General features: G+C 34.0%; 1 protein-coding gene across 1 annotated transcript in view; it reads right to left on the bottom strand.

Moving 5' to 3' along the window:
* LOC116094096 (nucleoporin GLE1-like) overlaps nucleotides 1-7,698 on the bottom strand; it is a 42,780-nt gene that overhangs the window by 27,945 nt on the left and 7,137 nt on the right. The window lies entirely within an intron of this gene.

Genomic DNA, 7,698 nt, shown 5'->3' with positions numbered 1-7,698 from the left:
TCAAATATTATATATAAATATTTATAAAAATATAATTGTACTTATATATTAAGTAATATTTTCTATAACTATATATAAGAGTAATATATATTATAAATATATTATATATAAATATTTATGGGACTATCTATCTATCTAACTATATATTGTGTTTGAGGTTGGTAAACAAAATAATGTCTCTCTACATAAGCTTCTCCCACATTTAACTCTAATTCATTGAGGGAAATGTGTGTTAGGCAATCACTGAAGTAAAAGCAAATATTTACTAAAATCTGATAGAAACAATAATGGTGTTTATATGTACATTATTTATGTGTTGATTATGTATTCATATATATATACATATATATATATGTAATTATATATATATTATATATATATTACATATATATTACATATATATTACATATACATTATATTATCTCTCTCTCTCTTTATATATATATAAAGAGAGAGAGAGATAATAAAAGAAAAAGAATTCATGAATTTGGAAGAGAACCATGGTATGTATAGAAGGGTCTGCAGGGAGGAAAGGGAAGGAGGCAAATGATATAATTATAGTTTAATCTCAAAAAGTAAAAGAAAGTCTATATTTAAAAGGGAGCAATAACTTTTATACACTGTTGTTTTGTGACCAGGCTAGTTTACAAGATGACTGTCAAAGTCATGTTCTAGATGATACTGCATCATATAAGTAGCTATCTTAGACATTCCTATTCAGTATACTAGAATATACTTTATGATATAAACTTATATTGTAGTAGCAATATATGGCAGCTGTTTAAATAAAAACAGAAATTAACCTTTCCACTCTGTCTCTGAATGAGGCTCAAACATTTCAGTATAATATGCTTTATGCATGAACCTGTTTTTATACTTGAATTCCTTTAGGGAACATACTGTGGAAATTTCAGATATTATCCTCTACATTTTAAGTAGATATTAATAAACCTGTTAGACAATTTTTCATGGGAGTCCTTATGTATTATTATTATTTGAAATTATAATTTTATCATTCCCCTGAGATTTTATCCTTTTCGTTTTAGGTTCCCAACATCAGTGATAAAACTCACAAGCTTAATACAAACTTCACTGTGATCTCAACTACCCATCTGTATAGTTATCAAGAACCCAGGTAATTGAATCTATCATGTAGACAGGATTAAGATGAAAATTTAGGCAACTGAGGATTCCCAGTTTACAGTGCCAGACACCATCATCCCATACAATAATTTCTATAGAAACACATGAGAGTGATACACAGAGTCATGGCTCTTAGAATTTAGACTTTATAAGCCATTTGTTCAGCTTTCTTCTAAAAAGACCCAGCTGAGCTACATGCACTTTCTGGAAAGGAGACAAAGAGATGTGAGTGTACTTTTCCTTTGGCAGCTCAGTATAATGTTTGATAATGACATCCATGGTGAGTTATGAAGCCTCCTAATGGACCTCTCTTGTGTCCTATATTCCTCATGATGCAGATAAGGAACCCATGCTAGAAATATATTTAAAAATGGCAAATGGTCAAGGCAAGTGATGTTTCAAAAGAAAAATACTGAATTCACATTACCCACAGGTAACTCCTCTGCACTACATACCACACAGATATTCATCCGAAACATGATGACTCTGGAGAAGTATTGAACATGAGTTTTCAAATTACTTAGTTTCTTTTTAAATTAGTGTCTCATTAAAATCCATTAGAGATACTACATAACTCCAAGGATCTAATTTGATTATTTTTTTCTCTCTTAAGTGTTGTTCACAATATGTGCTCTCCTTAAGGATAGCCTTGGGGTAATTAGAGACAAAATGCATATATCTCCTCCAGTATGTATCTTACAAGTTTTCCTTAGTACTTATATTATTTACTTTTTGTGTGTGTTATTCTGATATAATATTCCTGTGAGTAGAACACAGGAAAGAAAGTAAAAGTTGCTCACTAATTGGGGATACTTCCCATCACATGGAGAAATTATGATGCCCTGTTTTTGTTGTTCTTTGTTTTGTTTTGAGTCAACTTGACACAATGTAGCATCATCTGGCAAGAGGGAACCTCCACTGAGACAATTCCTCCATCGGATTGGTCTATGGTAAGGTTTTCAGTAAATATTCTTGGTTAATGGTTGATGACCATTGCAAACAACACCTACTTGCCCAGTCAATAATGGGTGTTGTTACTCATATGTAAGTCATCAAGGGTGCGGTAAAAATGTAGGCTGAACATAGCTGAGCAAGTGTGCCTGTGTTATAGTGGAGCATCTTTTGGGTATATTGCCAGGAGTGGTACAGCTGGGTCCTGAGGTATAACTATTCTCAATTTGGTAAGAAACCACCAAATTGATTTCCAGAGTAGTGGTACAAGTTTGCATTCCTACAGACAATGGAGGAGTGTTCCCTTTGCTACACATCCTTAGTATAATGAGCTGTCACTTAAGCTTTTGATCTTAGCCATTCTGAAGTTTATTAGACAAATCTCAGCTTGCTTTGGTTTGCATTTCCCTGATGACTAGGGAGCCTGAATATTTCTTTAAGTGCTTCTTTGTCAAAAGAAGGACCAAGTATAGATGGGGCCCACAGTGAATTCAGACCCATCAATGTCCAGGTCTAACATTTATTGTTCAGTAAAATACTTATATATAACTTTTCAGCCAGTAGATATATAATCAAGGAGTAAATTGGGGGAGGAGTTTACACACTTTGTCCTGTTGAATCTAATTTGCTTTCCTTTGACTCTGTAGGGCAGGGGGTAATTTTCATTTAGATAGAGGAAGAAACCATTTCCCTGGGCTGTGGTCCTTTGTTCTATCACACAAGTTTGCTTATAGCCACTTCAAATCTTGGGTTGTGTACAACCCGACCATGATTCCTCCAGAATATGAAGGAGATAATGTTCCTAGCTCTTTATCTTACTTCTTTCTTTGCTAGGTTCATTCTCATATTCACTCTCCCCACACACATACTTATGAACAATTTGAAATTACTCTGTTCAATCCTCTTTTTAGCTCTGTACACTATATTTTAATAGGGTTATTTGCTTTTTGGTGTCTAATTTGTTGAGTTCTTTATATATTTTGGATATGAGGTCTACGTCTGATGTAGGGTTAGTGAAGATCTTTTAGCAAACTGTAGGCTGCTGTTTTGCCATATTGATGGTATTCTTAAGCTTATAGATGTTTTTCAATTTTATGAGGCTCCATTTATGAATTGTTGATCTGAGTGCCTGGGCCATTAGTGTTCTGTTGAGGAAGTTGACTCCTGTACAAATGAGTTCAAGGCTATTCCTTAATTTATCTTCTATTAGAGTTAGTGTATCTGACTTAACTTTGAGGTGTTTGATCAACTGGGACTTGAGTTTTGTACAGGGTAATAATAAGGGTCTATTTGCATTCTTCTACATGTAGACACCCAGTTAAAACAGCACCATTTGTTGAATATGCTTTCTTTTTTTCCACTGTATGGTTCTGGCAACATTATTCATAATAGCCTAAAACTGAAAACAATTTTCTTGTCCCTCAGCTGAACAATGGATAAAGAATATATGGTATATTTGCATAATAGAATATTATTCAGCTATTAAAAACAAAAGAATCATGAAATTTGCATGCAAATGGATAGTACTTGAGACTGTCATCCACAGACCCAAAGAAACTAGGTAACAAGGAGGACCTAAATTGGATGTGTGAATATCATTCAGAAAGGGGAACAAGATAGTCATCAAAGCTAAATGTCCCATACTTTATTGGACTTGGATAATAAATTTAATGAGACCCATTTATTTATTTATTTATTTATTTATTTATTTATTTATTTTTATTGATCTCATAAAACTGGGAAAGAACATGTAGCACTACCATCTTGGTTCTATAAAGGCAGGAAATATGAGTGGTCAATGTTGCTTTCTTTGAGACATTTCATGCTAACTGTGCTCTTTCATGAATAAAATATCATAAAACCAGCTGATCATGACCATTCCTTAATCTCTTTCATTGCTCTCTTTCACATTCTTTCAAGATTGAGTAATTCAGGAACAATATGCTCCACTGAAATCTAATTCAATTGGTTAAAATAAAACAATACCAGACATATTCAAATACTTTCTGTCAACCGGACTGTCCTGAAATTAAAACAAACCAAGCCAAAACAAAACAAAACCACCAAAAATAAACAAACAAACAAAACCTAACAAATGACACTAATGGTGTCAGTGATAGCAGGCTTAATACATGTCAAGCAAATGGACAGAAGCTTTCTGTGCATCTTTAGTCTATCATTTCACTGACTCTGCTCTCCTGCTTGAGAAGAAATAAAAGATTCTAGGAGATGAAGGTCATTCTGCTAACTACTAGCCTGTTATGTCTGCCAACAAGGACACCTTCCCTACCATTGCAAGGATGAGCTTTCAAGGGTTTGTGTTGGAGGGAAAGTGGTGGTGGTAAGTTCATCATTTTTTTTTTTTACCTATAATATAGTTTGTCTCTTAAGATATTTGTTTTACTTTTAAGAGTTTAACTTAATTACTTCATTTGAGCTCTCTATATTGCCTAATTGCATTTTTCTTGTGGAAAGGGGGTGAAAAAGAACTTGTTTTGAGTGCAACATTTTTTTTCTTAATTTATTTTACAATTTAGTATAATTCACATTATTTCCATATTCATTATATAGAATATGTCACTATCCTATAAGAATCAGGAGCACATTTTAATAAATATAACAGAAAATTAGTGTCAATTTATTGTTTGTATGACAAACATACTTTGTGTCATGCATTTTTCTCATGGATCTCACAATGTTTATAGACATCCTATTGTAGTCAATGCCTGATGTAATATTGATATGAATTATTATCTAAGAATGTCCCCAATAAGAAGACATGATTAGTTTTTGAAGTTTGCATGTGTGTGTGTGTGTGTGTGTGTATCTGAGTTCATGACCAATGGTTTACAAACATTCAAGCAAAAATGTAGAAATCAACAACAACAACAACAAAAGCCAGCTGCCCAACACGTACAGTTTTAACTTCTTCCTTCTATCAGAAAAATTTCTCTTAGGAAAATCGTTCTGTAGAAGTCTTTGCCAGGGTCAGAAGAGTAATAATCTCTGTGAGGCAAGAAGGAAGTCTGGTTCAACATGACTCAGTAGAGAATGTTGTTTCGATATTCTAAACTCTAGAATCAAGAGTCTGACCCAGGAAGTTTATTTTAAGCATACTTAGGTACAGTAAAATTTTCATAGTTTCCTAGTATAATACAATCTCCTGTGCTCAAGGAGGCACGTTTCATTAAAGCTCGTCTAAATGTACATGTCACTTCTTCCATGAAGATGGGTTATAGAGATAGGCTTCATGTGTTATCTATCTTAGCAACCTATGGGAGAATCTGGTGTGGTCTTGGTCATGTATAGATCTCAGGGGTCATTTGGACTATTAACCCCCAATAAGTAGTCTTGGTTGCAGGAGCATGGGAGAGCTTGGACATATAGATAATGCGTAGGTCACTTAAACTATTAACCAACTCCATTTCCAGCCTTGAGGCCAGAAAACAAGTTATAAAACTTTTCCTTTGCAAAGATAACTCTGAATATTTAACATTATTCATTTCCCTTATCTTTCCTTATAGTGAGTGCTTATCTGCAAATGCAAGGACCTTTGTGTTGCCAGTATCCAACCTAATACTTTGGCATACAAAGATGTTTTACCATCCAAAATTATTTATTCTGGTTTTTATTTACTTTGAATGTATTCAGAACCTGATTTTAATAGATGATTTATGTGTGTTGATGCTGCTTCATAAGAGGAACCTAAAATCTACATATTTACATTTTTGTCAATTATACTAGTCAATTATACTATGCAGGATACAAAACTATTATTATTTACTAAGTAAATGCATATTTGCTTTCAAATATGATGTCAGGCAATTTTAATGTATATACAAGCATAATAATGGTATCATCACTTTATATGGTGATATGGAAATACTGTCTATTGTTTAGTAAAAAAAATCTGTTTACTTTTTCTATTTTGTATTTTATTTATTATTGTTCTTATTTTGTTTTGTTATTTTCATTGTGGGTGTTATGCCTGCATGTATATAAATATAATACATGCATGGAGTACCCTCAAAGGCCATACAAATACATCATATCCCCCAGAACTAGAATTATAGGAGACTGAATCAATAGGTGGGGGTTGGGACTCAAACCTGGCTTTTATCACTAATGGATCTAACTCATATTATATTTAGGTTTTCAGGGAATTATAGCACCATCTAACTAGCAGATATTCATATGAGTAAAATAATACAACTAGGAGTAAATATCAGTATTTTCTTCCTTCCTCCCTTCCTCCCTCGTCTTACCTCATTCTTCCTACTACCAACCCCAACCATCCCCAGTCCACCTTTGAAATCTATTCTATTTCGCCCTCTCAAAGTACATTCTTGTGTACATTCTTAATCCCTCCTTGTTATTGACCCTCTCTATGTCTCATAGTTATCTTTTATTTACAGATAATATCTACTTATAAGAACATACATACTATATTTGTCTTTCTGGGTCTGAGCTACCTCAGCCAGGATGATTTTTTTTTCTAGTTCCATACATTTGCTTGCAAATTTCATGATGTCTTTGTTTTTTATAGCCGAATAGTATTTCATTGTGTAAATGTACCACATTTTTTTATTTATTATTTGGTTAAGGGAGATCTAGGTTGTTTCTAGTTTCTAGCTATACTGGGAAAAATGACTAGAATTGGAGGAACATTTTGGGGACAAGTTGGAAAGAGTGCAATGGAAACTTCATGGGATCTATGAGAGCAACCCAAGCAAAGACACCTATTAATGAGAGACAGGGATCCTTAGCCAGCCATCTTGTATAACCAGGGAAGGCCACAAGTGGAGGGACTAGGATACCAGGACAACCACAAAACCTATGACCTAAATTTTGTCCTGTATACAGAGTTTTCTGGAACTGCAGCTTAGCAGAGTGGTCATTAGGAGACCAGAGACACTTCATCCAGCAACTGACAGGAGGAGAAGAGTCCATAGACAAACATTAGGTGGAGCTTGGGGAGTCCTTCTGAGGAGGACATGGAAAGACTGGAGGAACCACAGGCATTGCAGACTTCAGGAGAACACAGCCCACAGAAACAACTGACTGGAACTCATGGGGACTTGCAGAAATCAGGAAGGAGTCTGACCAGGGTCATCAGCATATATGCTATGACTAAGTAATAGGTTTTTCTTGTGGGATTCCTTGAACAGTGGGAGCTAAGTTGTCCCTGACTATTGTGTCTACCTGTGAGACTCTTTCTCCCTTACTTGGTTACCTTGTCCAGATTTGATGTGTTAATATGTGCCTGGGCTTATTATAGCTTATTGTGCCTTGTTTAGTTGTTGTCCCTGGAGGGGCTGTTCTTTTTTAAAGGGAAATGGAAGAGAAGTGGATCTGAGGGAGAAAGAAATTTGGAAGGTACTGGGGGGAGTGAGGGATGGGAAACTGCTGTATGGCTATAATATATGAGAGAAGAATTAAAAAGTATATATATATATATAAATATATATATATGAATAAATACAAGATAGACATAGTAACATTGTATGGACTCAATGGATTTTATTTATGAAGAAATATATTTTTAAAATTATTACTGTATTTATAATAATAGATAATTTATGTAGTATACAATTGTTTATATAA

The sequence above is a fragment of the Mastomys coucha genome, chromosome X, assembly GCF_008632895.1.
Source record: "Mastomys coucha isolate ucsf_1 chromosome X, UCSF_Mcou_1, whole genome shotgun sequence".
Taxonomy (NCBI): domain Eukaryota; kingdom Metazoa; phylum Chordata; class Mammalia; order Rodentia; family Muridae; genus Mastomys; species Mastomys coucha.
This window is presented reverse-complemented; position numbering and strand designations above follow the sequence as displayed.